Source organism: Mustela nivalis (genome assembly GCF_964662115.1).
Source record: "Mustela nivalis genome assembly, chromosome: 3".
Lineage (NCBI taxonomy): Eukaryota > Metazoa > Chordata > Mammalia > Carnivora > Mustelidae > Mustela > Mustela nivalis.
This window is the reverse complement of record NC_139022.1, coordinates 131,349,128-131,367,050: the sequence shown is the minus strand read 5'-3', so window position 1 is coordinate 131,367,050 and position 17,923 is coordinate 131,349,128.

The window sequence follows — 17,923 nt, the reverse complement described above, 5'->3', positions numbered from 1 at the left end:
ATAAAATGCAGGCATCCTTTAGAAGCCAGAGTAGGAAAGGAAGTAGATTCACTTCTACAGCTTCCAGAAAGAAACACAGCCATGCTGACCCCTTGACTTTAGCCCTGTGAGACTCGTTTAAGACTTCTGACCTACAGAACTATAAGATAATACATTTATGTTATTTTAAGCCACTAAGTTTATGGTAATTAGTTATGGCAGTATTAGAAAACTAATGGAGTTCAAACAGAATAACAGATGTTCTGTACAGAACACATGAATGAATGAATGAATGAATGAATGAATGAGTGAGTGAATGATACAGGACCATGTAATGATATCGGGGTAAAGAGAAAAGTGCTGGAGATTTCAAAAGAAGGAGTCATCTTTGCAGGCATGGTCAAGAAAGCTTTCTTGGGGAAGACAGGATTGTGGTCGTCGTATTTTATAAGCCTAACAGAAGGAGAGGGATTTCTGGCTGAGAAAAGTGGAATGTTCCAAGGCAGGAATAAATTCACATATTGCAGTTGCTGGAATTGCAAGGTACCGTTGGAGGAGAGGTGAGGTGGAGTCTGGTAGGTAAGAAAGGGTAGCTGATGGAGGTTCTGCAAATATGGGTAAGATGTTTGTATTCTTTGCAGTTAGCCAAGAGACAGCAATGTACATTTTCGAGCAGAAGCCTTTTATGAGGAAGCAGTGGTGCCCGAGATGAATTAGGGCCAACAGCAGCCAGGGGTGGGCCTGGTGGACTGTGTGGAAGTGGGGGGGCAGGCAGCCCATCTGTGGGAGCTATGACTGGGACTCCCCAGTTGAGTAGACATGAGGGGGAAAGCAGAGAACCCTGGAAGGCAAGGGGTCTTTGCTGGGGCTCTTCTCTGTCCATGACTTCAGGTAGTCAACCAAACTCCCAAGATTAGATGCAAAATTTGGGGTGTTTGTGAGTTTTCCTGGGGAGAAGGCCCACATTATTTGTCAGATTCTCAGAGGGCTCTGTGACTCTAGAAAGATAATATAACTGATGTCAATTTTTAATACACTTTATTAAAGAAGAATAAAAATACATAGATATATACCTAAAGAATGGTGTTCATGTAGATGTACAGCTCATTGGATTTGCACAAAATGACTGCCCCTAAGTAACCAGTGCCTGGATCCAACCCTAGAACCATGCCTCTCAAGCCCATCGTACTATGCCCCCTGTGTTTCCTGACCATGGCAAACATTACCTTGATTTCTGACTACTGAGAGAAGACGCTGGGCTGCATTGCATCGGGCACTTGAGACTCAAGCCCCCATTTCTAGAAGCAAAGACAGGGTAAAAAACCACAAACCAGAGCCTGCTTCCAGGGATTTTCAGAGAGAATCAGTTGAAAGAACCACCTCAGAGCTCTCCAAACACACCCATGTGGCTTTAGCTCAGGGAAGGACCCCTTCAAGCTGACCTCCTTCCCAGATTTCTGACCATCCAATTTGTTTCCAAGCCCAGCCCTCCCCCAGGGCCTGGAAGCTTTGTGCTTGCCTCCGTCTGTGGCACTCGTCCCTAGAATCCTGGGGGTTGGGGCTCGGGAAGGACGAAATCTAATTTGGGTGTTTCATTTTGTGAGTTGATCATTATTTGGTTTCCTTTCCCCCGTTTGGAATCAAGGGCCAAGAACGCAGGCTCTTAAGTACCTAGTTACCCAGCCGTGCGCTGGGGCGGCTAGACCCAGTGGGGTAAGAGGATTAGGCGCCAGTGGGGCTGGTAAATATTACTAGGAAGTCATCCTGCTGGGGTGATGGAGCACATTCCAGCAGATGGAGGCCAGAGGGGACATCGACGGCACATAATAGGGTTCACAGCCTTATCTATTTGCTTTTTTAAACAGTAGTCAGATGAATTACAGTAACCAGATTTCTTGCTCGCCTTCCGCCTCAGCCCATCAAAGCAGGGAACCCAAGCAAAAGAAACAAGGTGAAGATTTTCACGGCCTCACCAAGAATAATTGATACTGTCAGAGAAAAGAACCCAAAAAAGAAAATTAGATTTCCTCAGAGAAACACAGAGGAGATGGGAGGGGGTGAGATGGTGGCGCCTCCCTTGGCCTGGGGCCAGCAGCACCCGGCCTTCCCGGGACACCCTTCCACCTGGCAGGTCAGAGCCCATCACAGCGCATTTCCAGGGGCTGCCCTGATTTGAGAGTTCTGTGGAGACTTTGTGGTATTGATTTCTGTTGGGTTCGATGTCATCTGGGCTTTCAAACTCCTTTTCTTTTGGAGAGAGTTTCACTATGACACTGTTTGATCTCCTGGTTAGGGCCGTGCCTGGGCAGGTCTGTGAAGGTGGGGGACCTGTTTGGGTCCTTTCTCTTCCCCTCCCCAAGCCCTTCTCTTCGTCGTCTCCCTACACACTCCTCACACTCACACGCTCCCTACTCCTCTAAGCTGAGTGGGCCCTGCAGACCAGAGAACTCTGCCCTTTCAGAGGTCTGGGCTGAGCTTCTGTATAAAAAAGCTGTTGTGGGTGGTCTCCTCTGCTGGTTTGTTGGTTTTAGGTAGGTGTGCTTGCTTGTTTTGTTTTTCATTTTTGAAAATATATAGAGTCAAAGCTAATAAGATCTCAGAAAAGCTCTTCAAAATGTTATTTTTTTCCTAATTACAATAGGAAATAAATAAAGCCTATTTATTTGAACATAAAATAAATAACATAAAAGCTGTTGAAGCATAAAAATAAGGGTGCCTTGAAAACATCCGAGAGTGACTAGAGTGAATAGCTCTATTAATCTGAATTTCTGCCCCCAAACCAGCTACATGACATTAATTAAATGATGGTGGTAAACCCCATAAAAACAAAGGAAGGGAAACTGAGAGAAGTCGAGAGAATGGAAGACTGGGGTAGGAGCGAGAGTAAGGGTCTTCTTCAAGAGGAAGGGCAGCTGTGACTACAAAGCCTATCAGCTGATGAGGGAGTAGACTTGCCCCACAGAACGTCCAGGAATTGGAGCACCAGGGTTTTGGGTAAGCCAGGGTACAGGTGGGTCCGAGCACAGAATGGCTTTCAAATCTAATTAAGGAGCAGTTAGACCCTTGGAGCTCTTCCCTAAGGCTGAGTGTCTGGGCAACTCTCCTTTCCTCATTGCAACTGAAGATGGAATGTGTCTTCTCTGGGGAGTTTGAACCTGAGAGGTTCTATGTTGAACGTGCAGGACCCCTGCTTCTTTCTACCATTCAGCTTCCAGAATGCAGCAGTCAGCCTCGCACCTCTATACAGGCAGATTGGGCCATTGTTTTCAGGGGAACTGGATCAGTACAAGAGAAAATCCTACAGGTAGTGTGGTTTGGCTCCCCCCAGGAGAGTGGCTGGGTCCTTCTTGGTGGGTGCTTCCCTTGTAAGTGAGTGAAGAGCCAAACCTGGATCTTAGTTCATTCTGCGAACTCTAACAAGTATCACAGGCTGGGTGGCATATAAACAACAAATTTATTTTTAAAGTTCTGGAGTCTGGGAATTCCAAGATCAAGGTGCTAGCATGGTTGGGTGGGAGCTGTCTTCGGGGTTCATAGTCAGTGTCTTTTCTCTGTCTTCAGATGATGGAAGGGACCAGGGAGATCTGTGGGGTCTCTTTTATAAAAGCATGAATACTATTCATGAGGGTCCCCTCTTCATGATCTAATCACCCTCCAAAGACCCATCTCCAAATGTTATCTCACCAGGTGTTGGCATTTCAACACAAGAGTTCTGAGGGGAGGCACACACGCCCTAACAAAGCTTCCTCTCAGTGTGGCCCAATGCTGAGGACAGCTGCTAATTTGAAACACAGATACCAAAATAAAATAGCAGGGGAAACAAACACAGAGGAAACAAAGACAATGCCGTAATAAAAACAAAGGTTTAAAAACATAGATTAGTATTGCCTCCAGAGAATTAAAAAATTATATCTATGAGACAAGAAGAGAACATTGTAAAAAAGCACTCAGCTTTTTTTTTTTTTTAAAGATTTTTATTTATTTACTTGAGAGAGAGACAGTGAGAGAGAGCATGAATGAGGAGAAGGTCAGAGAGAGAAGCAGACTCCCCATGGAGCTGGGAGTCCGATGCGGGACTCGATCCCGGGACTCCAGGATCATGACCTGAGCCGAAGGCAGTCGTCCAACCAACTGAGCCACCCAGGCGTCCCAGCACTCAGCTTTTTGATGGTTAAAAATACGATAACAAGGGGCACCTGGGTGGCTCAGTGGGTTAAGCCACTGCCTTCGGCTCAGGTCATGATCTCAGGGTCTTGGGATCGAGTCCCGCATCGGGCTCTCTGCTCAGCAGGGAGCCTGCTTCCCTTCCTCTCTCTCTGCCTGCCTCTCCATCTACTTGTGATTTCTCTCTGTCAAATAAATAAATAAAATCTTTAAAAAAAAATACGATAACAAGAATGAACAGGTCAGCAAAAGACTATATTAAAGTAGAGGAAATCTCCCTGCCAGTAAGTAGAAAAGAGGAGAGAAAGGAAAGACAGTAGAGAGAAAAATAGAAGATTAATCAAGAGGTCCAACCTTCAGTTACTAGGACTTCTTGGAAAAGGGAATAAGCTAACAGAGAAGAGAATATTAAAGAAATAATATTTCCTGAAACTGAAGGACCTGAGTTTCTGGATGTGAAGGGTCCACCAGAGTGCTCACAGCAAGGACAAGAAAAGGACGCTCACAAAGCATATCACTGTTAAATTCCAGAATGCCAGAAACAGAGATCTGGAAGCTTCCAGAGAGAAGGAACAGGCCATATACAAAGAAGTGAAATCAGAATGTCTCAGGGCTCCTTAACAGCGACACTGGAGTCTGGAAGTCCATAAAGAAGTGCCTTTACATTGTTGAGGGAAAATGACATCCATTCTAGAACTGGCTTCACAAACTACGAATCAAATGTGAGAACTGAAAAATGGCCCTTTCAGATGTATAAGATCTTGATATAGCCCATCTTGATTATAGCCCATGATAATCATTCTTGGCTTGTGTTCTACCATATTGAAAGAGTAAAAGAAGGAGAGAAATTCACAGGATGTAGGAAATAGAGGATCCAATGCAGGTGAGAACTGAAGGGAGTTTCCAGGTTCCTGAATGACAGCCGCTTAGTACATCTCGAGAGTACGCAGTACAGGTTGGCATTAGAGGATGGAGGGCTCCATGATGGGTGTTGCTGAGGGACGGTTGATGGACTTGGGTCTACTGAGAGAAATTCTTAGAGCACCATGGGGACATGTGGGGATAAATTAGTGACAGGAACATAGAAAACTAAGCAGATAATAATGTGAGTCATAACCATAACAAAAACAAAGCAAGATAACTCCAGAAAGAGCAGACATCTATGGGAAAGAAAATGATGTGGTGTGGTCATGGCATGGCCACCTCTGTGAGCAACACCTACGTAGGGACGGTGCACTATTGCAAGTGCTGGATAATGACACAGCAAAATCAGGATGTAATATGTTAGGAGAGTGGAAGGAGAGGAAGGGTGAATGGGGAAGTGTGTGAAAAGTTCAAGGCCATCCCGGGAAGTCAATAGATAACATATAAAAAGGAACATTCAGGACGTATTGGCTTATGAACACTATTCTGTATTTTATAAGTAAATACCAGGAGAAACAGCCCAAAGAGCTGAAAGTTATTGGCCGCAGGGAGACAGTGAGGGCTACAAGGGGTAACAAAGAGAGATCTTGCTCTTCTCCTGTAAGCCCTGTGGAACTATTTGGCTTTTAAAATTGTTATGCAAATTACTCTGATAAAATTAGACTTAAATTTAACATAGGGGGTAAAAAAAGAGCTTTTTCTTATTTCACCTTCTGCATATTAATTGTAAATAGCGTGGTGACTGTTCTTTTGGTCTTTGCTTTCTATGTGTAAAACAAATATATATTTTTTACTTTCCCATGATTCATCTTCCATTTTTTCTTTTTCACTTGTATCTTGCATATTTTTTCCACATTAGAGATGGTAATAGTAACACTTCTTAACGAATTTATGTTTTATTAGTCACAACTGCAAGTTTATACTGGAGAAACAACACTGCTTACCTATATGTGAGAGCGCTCACGGCCCCATTTGCTTGGGGCTTTCCCTTCAGCGGGCTCGCCATTGGGTATCATTTGTCCAAACTCCGACTCAGGTATTAATTGATAAGGGCTTAATAAATTTTCACTTCTCCCAGGCATATTTGCAAATTAATACATAATTTCTGAAGATTAAATAACAATAATATAACTTTAAGAATGAGCTACTCCTAGGGGTGCCCGGGTGGCTCAGATAGTTAAGCATCCTACTCTAGATTTTGGCTCAAGTCACTATCTCAGGGTAGTGAGATCAAACCCGGCACTGGCTCCCTACTGGGTATGGAGTCTGCTTGAGATTCTCTTCTTCTCCCCCTGTCCAGCCCCCTCACCAGCATAGGTGCTCGCTCTTTCTCAAAAACATACAGAAGAATAAGTTACTCCTAGAAAAAGAGATCAGACTTGTGGTTACCAGAGGCAGGGAGCGAGGAGAGGGGAAATAGGAGGAAGGGGGCTCCAGTCATAAGATAAGTAAGTACTAGGAATGAGATGCACAGCATGAAGACTGGAGCTGACGCTGTTTGGTAGTTAGCTAAGTATTCTCTTCCTAAGGAAAAATGTGCTTCTTTCTCCTGTTTGTTTGTTTGTTCTGTATCTATGTGAGATGCTGGATGTTAACTAAACTGATTGTTATCATTTCACTATATATGTAAGCCAAATCATTACACTGTACCCCTTAACTTTATAGGGCTGTGTCAATTATATCTCAATAAAATGGAAAAAAATAGATTGAACTACTAATAACATTCTAGGTGCTTTCACAAGGAGTGGAAGGGATTTTGTGTAAGTAGAAGAATTTCTAAAGGTGATTGTATATATATATATTATATAAACATGTATCTTATATATAATATATAAATACATAATATATAAGTATACAATCATGAATATATTATATAATATATAATTATAACTTGTAAACTTTTAATTATACACTATATATTAAATATATTATGTATAATGTATTAAAAATTATTTTTATTAACTATATATTATCTATCATAAATATATATTTTACATAATAAATATAAAATATAAATATTATATACATACACACATATATACAAGCACACACCCACACGCAAGCAATTTATTAAATCTGCTTCTTATTTGTTGAGAGGGAATTCATCATGGTGTACTCTGTCCTGCACTGTGGAACTCCTCTTTGTCTTGAGACCTATGAGCTCAGACAGTCCTACAGGGAAGAGAAGATATGCAACAGACCCAAAATCCATTTGTCCAACCAGAGATATGGGTAAGGATGGCAGGCTTGCCATGGATGGGCCAACAAGACCAGCAAGGCTAACACTGCTAATGGTAAAATGTCAAGGGGTCACCATCAGTCAGATGACCTCTTCTCTTCCCATGTGGAGGTGAGGGTAAGGGGTGGAGAGAGGGATGGAAGTATGTCCTTTCAGGAGGAGAAAGGAAAAAGGATTCCCTACAATAACTAGCAGAATGTCTGGCACTTGCAAATTGCAAATGACATATCTGATAAAGGGTTAGCTTCAAAAATACATAAAGAACTTATAAAACTCAACACCCAAAACCCAAATAATCCAATTTAAAAATGGGCAGAACACATGAATAGACATTTTTTCAAAGAAGACATCCAGATGTCCAACAGACACATGAAAGGCGCGCAAAATTGCTGATCCTCAGGGAAATGCAGATCACAACAACAATGTGATAGCACCTCACACCTGTCAGAATGGTAGAAATCAGCAACCCAAGAGACAAAAAGGTGTTGGTGAGGATATGGAGAAAGGGGAATCTTCTTGTACTGTTGGTGGGAATGCAAACTGGTGCAGCCATTGTGGAGAGCAGTATGGAGGTTCCTCAAGAGTTAAGAATAGAACTACCCTATGATCTAACACTACTACGTATTTACCCAAAGAATACAAAAATACTAGCTCAAAGGGACATATGTGTCCCGATGTTTATAGCAACATTATTGCTAATACCTAAATTATGGAAATAGCTCTAGTGTCCATTGACTGATGAATGGATAAAGAAGATATGGTACAGGGCTCCTAGGTGGCTTAGTCAGTTCAGCATCTGCCTTTGGCTCAGATCATTACCCTAGGCTCCCACAATGAGCTCCCTGCTCAGTGGTGAGTCTGATTCTCCCTCTCCCTCTACCCCTTCCCCTGCTTGTGCTCTTTCTCTCTCTCTCAAATAAATAAAATCTTTAAAAAAAGATGTGGTACATAGACACAATGGAATACTACCCATCCATCAAAAAGAATTAAACCTTGCCATTTGCAGTGACGTGACTGGTGCTAGAGAGTACAAGGCTAAGCCAAGTAAGTCAGAGAAAGATGAATACAATATGATTTCACTCATATGTGGAAAACAAACCAGCAAAGGGGGGAAATAGAAGGAAAACCAAATTGATGGTTACCAGAGTGGAGGTGGATGGGAGGGATGGGTGAAATACGTGATGGGGATTAAGGAGGGCATTTATGATGAGCACAGAATGATATATGGAAATTTTGAATCACTATATTGTACACCTGAAACTAACATTATACTGTATGTTAGCTAACTGGAATTAAAATAGAAACGTAAGGAAAAAAGAACGTCTTACACTTGGTGGTTGCTCAGTAATTGCTTATTAATGAGATGCAACAAATGATCAGAAGCTAATGAGGAGCACAAAAGGAGGGGGAGCTCAGAGAAGGCTTCATGGAGGAAGGGGTACTTAGAGTCACTTACATCCATCTGTGGCCTGTCTGAGCACAGCCCATCTGAGATTTTGTAAGAACATCTCGCAACATGGCTGACACACAACCATGAGGACTCATCACTTTGGTTGGGTGTTGGCTGGAACTTTGGGATCAATGAGCAATTGTCATTGAAGTTGAATATAAGTAAGTGATATGATTTGTAAGTCTTTGCATCTCATTCCACTAAAACTACCTCATGAAACTTGGGCCTTCAGAAGGATTACTGACAAAAGGAAAAATAAATCTCAACAAAGCTTCCAGGTACACTTGACTACCAACTGAATCATATCTAAAAGTCATATACCCAATGTGGAGACTCTCAACCTACCGTCATTACTTATAAATCACCCTGCAGCTGGCCCGCACCCACACATGGATTTTGGATGACAAGTGACATGATTAAAATCACCCCGATGTGCCTAGAGTCCCTGATGAGAAGGAGGAAGGACACTGAGGTGTGGGAACTGTGTTTGCAGAGGGCTGTGCTTGAAACGTTAGGGGCACGTGAGCATACCTCTTTGGCTGATTAGTCAATGTCCTCCTCGATCACTCTTCCTCTCCATTACAACTCCATCCCAGAGAGATTGCCTTCTTAAGGGAAAGAAGTTATTTACAAGAATTTAGGGGTGCCTAGGGGATATTACTAAAATCTGTGGATGATCAAATCTGTGAACTCCTATCAAGCATGCCTTGGTGTGCTTTTAAGAAGCAAGGTTGGGGCTGAGCCACTTACTCAGTTCACGCCTCTGTTCCAATGCCTGCATTTCAAGCATGGAGTAGATCAGTTGACTGCACCTCCAACCAGGCCCCCCTCACTCCATCTGGTCAATAGACCTGTACAAGTGACCCAGTTTTTCCTCGAGTGGCCATACCAACCTCACACTTGTTAGTGGGGTAGGGACTGGTTCTGGATACTTTGGGATAAAGGAAGGCCTTAGAATCTTTCCCAAATTTGCCTCAAATTTGTCAGTAGGACCCACCCACCGTAACCCCCCATCTCCTTAGGCAGGCTTCCTCTTCTGTGATGGCTGCGCTTTCACCGTGCAGCAGAAGGCCGAAGGGGATGGCCACAATCAAAGCAAACTCACAGTAAGCACACCTGGTGACCTTGGGAGGAAAGCAGAACCCTCCCAGCCTATTTCGGAAGATTTAGAACTCCATCACTCTATCTTGGGTCCCTTGATCAATGTTGAAACAATTTCTCTAGCCAGGGGGATGAGGAGGGGCCTTCACTAATGAATTCAGAGAGATGGTCAGGGAACTGGAGTTGACAGTCCCACCAGCCTCACACAAGAAACAAAATGAGGGCAGCAATGCCATAGAGGCCGCAATGCCATGGGCACAGGGAGGCTGTTATCCAATGAACCACAAGAGAGAGATACTTTATCTAGTATACTAGATACTATTTAGTATACTATACTTTCCTGATTTCTCACACTGGAGAAATCAGGAAAAATGAGCAATCAGGTTTAGAGTAAAAGGAAGCAGAACCTGGAGAAATTCTGGAGTAGAAGACAATATTTTCAAATTTTTTTAGAGGGTTGAGGGTTTTAGGTATGGACGGTGAGGAAGCTGTTAAAGGCATGGGCCAGATCCGATACTGGTGGCAGAGTGACTGTGAGAGACAGCCACACATCTTCCTACGTGAAGGTCAGCAGACCGTGCCTGGTTGCAGGGACCAGGATACTGACCCTTGGTGGCCTCGTGGTTTACACTTATTTTCTCTAACTATAGTAACAGCGATGTCAGGACCTCTTTTTCGCTGTTTTGGGAAGTTTCTTTCCCATTGCTGGTGGTCATTGAACTGTCAGGAAGACTGCCAATTTAGCTAAAGGAAATTTAGTGCTTTTTTTTAAAGTCCTGGTGAAATTCATTGCATCCAGGCAGTTTGCAGCATGGTAGAGTGAGCTCTGATGGAAGACCATGGAGAGGAAGGGGGTACTGAATAGTTAGAAACCCAAAGTGAGCAAGGAAACGACGGGGAAGATTGGGTCAGCTAAAAGGAAAACCTGCTAATTTCTTAGGAAGGGGAAGTAGATGAAAGTGGCTTTCCCTCCACCCTCATCATATTTCCAAGGTAACATTTTGGCGTAGCAGTATGTATCAAAATACGTTTGTTTGCCAGGGATAGCTACAGAAGCTGAATGATAGGGACCACTTGGATTGTTGTGTTAAGAAGGATTCTGAGGCAGTGTCTGTGCTCACCCAGAAACAGTGCTAACTCAGATACAGGGAAGCATTATGGTGTCTTAGAAATGGGGCATGGTGGAGTACATCCACTATATTTTGCCTTTTTCAGGGACTCAAGCATCGCATGCTGATGATTTATCCCCGGAAACAATGACAATGGAGGAAAAAAGTTATATGCCACAAAAGTGTTCTCCTTGATGGTATTTTCTTTAAAGATTTTATTTATTTGTTTGACAGACAGAGATCACAAGTAGGCAGAGAGGCAGGCAGAGAGAGAGGGGGAAGCAGGCTCCCAGATGAGCAGAGAGCCCGATGTGGGGCTCGATCCCAGGACCCCAGGATCATGACCTGAGCCAAAGGCAGAGGCTTTAACCCATCGAGCCACCCAGGCGCCCGGATCGTATTTTCTACAGCAGCAATTTTCTCTCCAGAAGGAGAAGGTCACCTGTCAGAATTAAATTTCTGACCAAAAAAAAACATGTAGAAACATGGGGAAATGTGAGATATAAAAATAAAACATTTATGTACATGTAATGATTACTATGAGGTTAAAAAAAAAAAAACATGGTACACACACATCTGTGTACATGTAGGCTATTTGTTTTATGTTCACCGGTATGTGGAGCCCAGTTTATACCACATAGTAGGTACATGATAAGTACTTGTTGACTATTCTATTGTTAGAATACTAAAAACACTAAAAATACTAAAAATACTAAGAATAGCTCTCAAAGAAGGAACAACAACAACAAAATCCAAGCTGCCAAAAGTTAGTGTGTTTGGTTTTTCCTCCCTGAGACAGAACAATTCATTCTGCTTCCTCCAATCCCATCACACAGGCGCATTCTAGGACTGCATTGAGCAATTCCAAATGCCCAAGCTTCCATTCAATTCCTACAGGCCTTCACACTTATCAACAAAAACTTCTCTGCTCCCCCTCACCTTCTATACAGATGCTCAAGCTCCGACCTCTGAAATTCTGAAAGCACCCTTATGTATTACCTGCCTAGAGATCATCAATTTGCCCCAAAGGAAGTTTTTCTTTCATTTTGAATGGTCAGATAGGGAACCAACTATGAGAATGGCTTCGACAGCATCTCCAAGGCCAGTTGGAGCTTTTGATGGAATTCAAACTTCAGAGCTGACGTTTAAAATACCTATGGTTACTGGAGTGATTGACAGATTGAGGCCAAGCATCAAACAGACCTAGATGTTGACAAAACTTCTGTTCGCTGGAACGACTTCTAACCATGTGGACAAGTGACCAATTACTGTGTAACGTCACAACTTCAGAAACTCTCCTAATGTTCCCTAATTCCCTCAAACAATAATTATTCTTTTTCTCTGAACCACACGAAGCATCATAACCCTCGACTAGGAAATTAAAGTTATTTTCAATTTCCTTAGGTGAGGCAAAGGCAAGGGTAAATTAACAGTCTGTAGCTTGTCTGGAACTAGAGAAGCATTGAAAATGTGGTGGGGGGTTACAATGTAGGAAAATCGGCCAAAGACAATGCAATATTTAGCTGATGGTAATCTCAGAAGATACACTCAGAGGACAGAAGCCTCTAGATAAACAGGCGATATCTCTGGAAGCAAAGTGAAAATAGAGAGGGAAAGCAGTTATTGCAATGATATAGACCAAGAGAAGAGCCCTGGTTTCTCCGTCTATACCAATCTAACACATTAGACAACACAATGTCTGTCTATTTCACTGGGTCCAAAATAGTCAATTCCCTGTCTCATGTAATTTAGTCATTATAAAGTAATAGTTTTCTGTCTCTCTTCACTTCTTGCCCGTAGATCTTCTGTTCCCAGCCTCTTAAAAAAAACAACATCGTTTTTCCTTAGAACAATAATTCTTGCATCTATCTGTTTAAGCATTTCATTGAATTTTCACCTGGAGTAGGCACTGTGTGACTAGCAGCGATGGAGAGTGGGCAGTAAACAGTAGTCAGGAAGACAGGTGGATGAAAGAGGCAATTACAATTCGGTGTTACACGATACAAGGATGTATTAGGTGCTCTCAAAGCTTACGGGAGGAGGGCCTAGACCAGGCTGGCCACGGCTTTCTGGAGGAGGTGACAAATAAACTCTTTCTGAAGATAAAATAGCTTAGGTGGTAGAGGAAACATCCTGTACCATCTGTAATTTTTCTTCTCAGATAAAAGAACTGTTCGCATTTATGTGTGTTTCCTTCTAGTATTTTTTGCTATATACATACAGACAGATGGATAGATGTATAAATATGATAATAAGAATGATTATATAGATGCACATGGATTTACAGAACGGTGATCAGAGTGTCTATGTGTCCTATGAGACTGGCTTTTCCATGCCTCTATTTTTTATTTTTTTTTTTAAGATTTTATTTATTAATCAGAGAGAGGGGGAGAGAGCGAGCACAGGCAGACAGAATGGCAGGCAGAGGCAGAGGGAGAAGCAGGCTCCCTGCTGAGCAAGGAGCCCGATGTGGGACTCGATCCCAGTACGCTGGGATCATGACCTGAGCCGAAGGCAGCTGCTTAACCAACTGAGCCACCCAGGCGTCCCATCTATTTTTTATTTTTTAAAGATATTTTATTTATTTATTTGACAGAGAGAGAGAGAACACAAGCAGGGGGAATGGGAGAGGGAGAAGCAGGCTTCCTGCAGAGCAGGGAGCCCAGTGCACGGCTGATCCCAGGATTCTGGGATCATGACCTGAGCTGAAGGCAGGTGCTTCATGGACTGAACCACCCAGGCACCCCTTTTTCCATGCCTTTCAATATGTGTTGAGAATATGGATTTTGACAGATGAATAATAATATAGTGGATAGATGGTTTGTACCATATATGATTGTTTTCCCAGCGTCCATCACAGCATTTGTTCCGAAACCATACCACCAACGCTGGCTAAACTAAAGGGAAGAGGAATTCACTGCCATCATACTTGGTGGCCATAGCATCTATGGACGGGTACTAAAACAGGCTAAGAAAAAGGGCAGAAATCGAGATAGACTCAGCAGTATGAATTCCATTGAGGGTTGGCCACGGAAACCATCTGTCCTTAGTATTTTTGTATTTGCTCAGGTTTTCAGTGTTCTGAGGAACCACTTGTTGTCCAAGCCCAAGAGTGTGTCCCACCCTACCTTGTAAGGAGACAGACTTTTGTAATGAGAAGTAGAGTCCACTGCCATCCAAACTCACCCCCTGGAGCCTTCCCCCAAACAGGAAGGGCACTGGGATTAGGCTGGTAGAGAAACCCCAGGAATATCCACTACTTTCTCATTATTAAATACGTAGGTTGTTTCCTTTGTAATATAAAATGATTGAACTTTCTTCTATAAAATCTTTGAGCTCCTCTCTGATGATCTCCTTCAGAGAAATTCCCCAGATATGGAATTTCCCTTTGAAAGACCACAAACGTTTTTAAGTCTCTTGATACACATTGCCAAATGGCTTTTCTGGCAGGTTGCATTTGTGTAAGCTCACCCTTGGAGTGTGCATGAATGTGCCTGTGTTCAGTGCCCCACATTGGGCATTACGGTTTTTGGAAATCCTTAGAAATCCTTGCCAGTCTGGGCTCATCTGTATCCCCTGTAGCTCCTTTAAATTGCAACTTCTTTGAAGTCAAAGCACCTAGTGGCAAAGTGAATAATTCAGTAAATAAGTTGTTTATTTTCTTGAGTTTATTTGTGATAATTGCCTTTATTGATTTTGTTCCCTATTAATTTGATTAATTTGGGGGCTGCTTCTTTTATTACGCTGCAGAGAAGCTGTTTTTTCTTCCATCCTGGAAAGGAAGTATTTACAGAGCAGGAAGTGGGTCTGAAATATCGGAGACTGGAAATGTGGAAGGGGAGGTCCTGGGAGGAGGGCTCACCCTCCTTCAGCCCAGGACTCTTGCTGATGCTGTCTGCCGCATCTCTTTCTCCCAGACCTCCTGGAAGCAGGGGCAGAGCATATGTCCAGATCATTTCAGAAAGTCGTAGCCATCATGGAAATCCAGCAGGCTGGATTCTTGTATTAACTTAGAAGAACATTTTTTTTTTTTAAGATTTTATTTATTTGACAGGGAAAGAGACAGTGAGAGAGGGAATAAAAGCAGGGAGAGTGGGAGAGGGAGAAGCAGGCTTCCCGCTGAGCAGGGAGCCCTACAGGGGGCTTGATACCAGGACTTGGGGATCATGACCTGAGCTGAAGGCAGACGCTTCATGGACTGAGCCACCCAGGTGCCCCGAGAAGAACATCTTTTAGCAAGAAATTGAAAGGCACAAAGCATGTTAGGTCCTGGGCTTCCATCAAGGGAGCACTGAATGGGGTCCAGGACTAAGCACTTGACAAGGATTCTGGGGGCCCAGAATGCTGGTCCTGCTTTGCCATTGTGTGAGCTTGAAGAAGTTACTTCACCTCTTTGGAGTTCAGTGGGAGTTGGTGATGGCCCACAGGATCCTCTTCTGAAAGCCAGCCGAAGATCCTTAGATTACTTTGGATTTTTCAACATTGTCCTGATTTCAAATGGCAGGAATACTCAAACCACACCTTTCGCTTTGCTGTCAGATAGTAAATAACTGTATGAATACACATGTCTTTCCCTTCACCCTAGGGCTCACAGGCTTCACACCCTAGGGCTAACAAGACTTTGACAAAAGCCAGGCATAAGACAAGCTTAATTCTTCCAAAGAAAGCCACTTTTTTTTCTATTTGCATAATTTGATTATAACGTTTTGCCCTTGTCAAGTTCTTTCCTACTTGTAGACATTTACACAATGGGTTATAACTGTATTATTTTATTGTTGGTCATTAACCACGGGTGAGTCACCTTTTTAAATGAGTTTATATGCCTTATTAAGTATTCCGCTCACAAGGACCAGAGATAAGTCCTGATTTTGGAGTACTGGCATGAACAACCATCGCTGGGTGTCCGTGCTTGGCGGGTAGCCAGACCGATGCCAAGCTCTGATTGGCTGGATGCTCTCATGGGCATGTGGTCCCTGATCCGGGCGATGGTGCGTATTGACGGGACAGTGGGCAGTGCTAACCTTCCTAGTTGTTAAGGAATGTAGAGCTCATTGAAAAGATTATATGGCACAGAATTGTTTTCAATTTCCCTTAAGTAAATATCTGGCAAGACTCAGACTTGGATATAATCCAGTTGGATTATATCCAATCCCGCAGACAAAATGCCCTAAACATATTTCCCCTGGAGAAAGGCTGAAAATATATGCACATTTATATTTGTCTAATTTAAACAAATCTCATTAATGTGAATGATGCAGAAAAATGTACCATGATGGAGTGGTTCGTGTTCTCACGCTGGTCTGAAGGGAGTTCAGTACAGTCCACAGGAGGCAAGTGTTTACTGAGGCTCTTTCTATATGAAGCCTTTACAGGTATAAGACCCTTGTCCACGGATATGTGTACTTGTGCCTCAACTCTCCCTCTCAAGCCCAGAGCACACAGCGCTAACGAAAGATGGCATTTTTTTCCTGAGGAGATGTCCAGTCAGACACGCAGGGAAGGACCAAATCAGTTCTGGCCCAAAGGGGTCAACCAGCTTGTCTTCATGGGCAGTCCCTTCTCTGAGAAGGGTAGGAAGATCCTGTTACTTCTTAAATATGATTGATGGAATAAAATTGAGTGCTTTGAAGCTTTTAAACTAATGTCACATCCTGTTAAGTTGACTTTCATTGTATTCTCAGAGGCTTAACCAAGTCCCCAGGCTTGTGGGTAGTGAGTGAAGTACCCACACCTTCTGGAAAAAAAGGTGCTAGACACCAGACCCATTCACGGAGAGCTCCTGAGAGTTGGCAAAAATGGTCCCTCCTGTCTATCCCTTACCTCCAGCCTCTGTAAGAGAAATATCAGAAATTGGGGAAGATGGTATGATACCAAGGGACATCTTAGGAGCAAAAAACACTGCGAGCTCCCCCTGTCCACCCTTAGCACGTCCAGGCATATAGGAGAACTCCAACATGACTATGTGGAAGGACTGAGGGTGCACACCCCTGCCTAGAAGATTCTGAAGGTTGAGGGCACCAGTACCACTGTGACAGTGGCGCCAGGAGAGACAGTAGCAGTGGGAGCAGGGATCCTTGTGTAATTTGTAGGACAGGAGAGATGTGTTTCCCATAAGCTGAGTTGTCCCAGGGGAGAGTAGCCTGGATGCAGCCACTCCACGGTGCCCCCCCCCAGAGGGTGTCCATTCAACCTTATATTGAACTTGATGGAATAGATACTGCTTCTCCGGCCACCTGGGCTAATACAGGGGCTCCTCCAGTCACCCCTATCACTCCACCGGCTTTATCTCCTTGGTGGCATGTACAATGCAAACTTATTATGTTTCCATTCCTACTTTATTTATTGCCTGGTACCTGTCCAAAAAAAAAAAAAAAAAAAAAAGTGGTGTGTTGGGGGGAAGTTAGGAGTGGGGAGGTGACGCTTTGGGAAAAGGATCTCAAAAAGGGCACTCTTGAAAGAGTAAAAAGCCTATTCAATGCATTCCATGAAAGTAGGGACCAGATTCATCTTATTTGCTACTGTTCCCAGAGCCCACAACAGAACCTGGCATATAGTAATAGCTCAACAAAAATAGAAGAGTAAATCTCTGCTAACCAAGAGCCCCAAGAGACATGCGCACATCCATTGGTTTGACACTGGGCATTTCTCAAGTCTGTGGCCTGCTTGTCAACGCCTGAATTAAAAGGGATAGTGGGAGACAGGGGCAGGAACTATGGAGTGGACTTTGGGAGCTCTCTGGGGTTCTGTTTTTCCTGTGCCTCCCTGCCCGGGTAACTGGGAAGCAGCTTTTGAGTGAAGCCGTTTCCTTTCACCCAGCGCTCTCCGGAGCCACCATGGCCGCTGCCTCCCGGCCATGCACGTGGGCTCTCAGTCAGTTGTGACTGATTCGCTTAGCGGTGATGAACACTCCTCAGCCTTAATATGCTTCCAGGCTTCAGGGAAAAAACTGAGCACCTG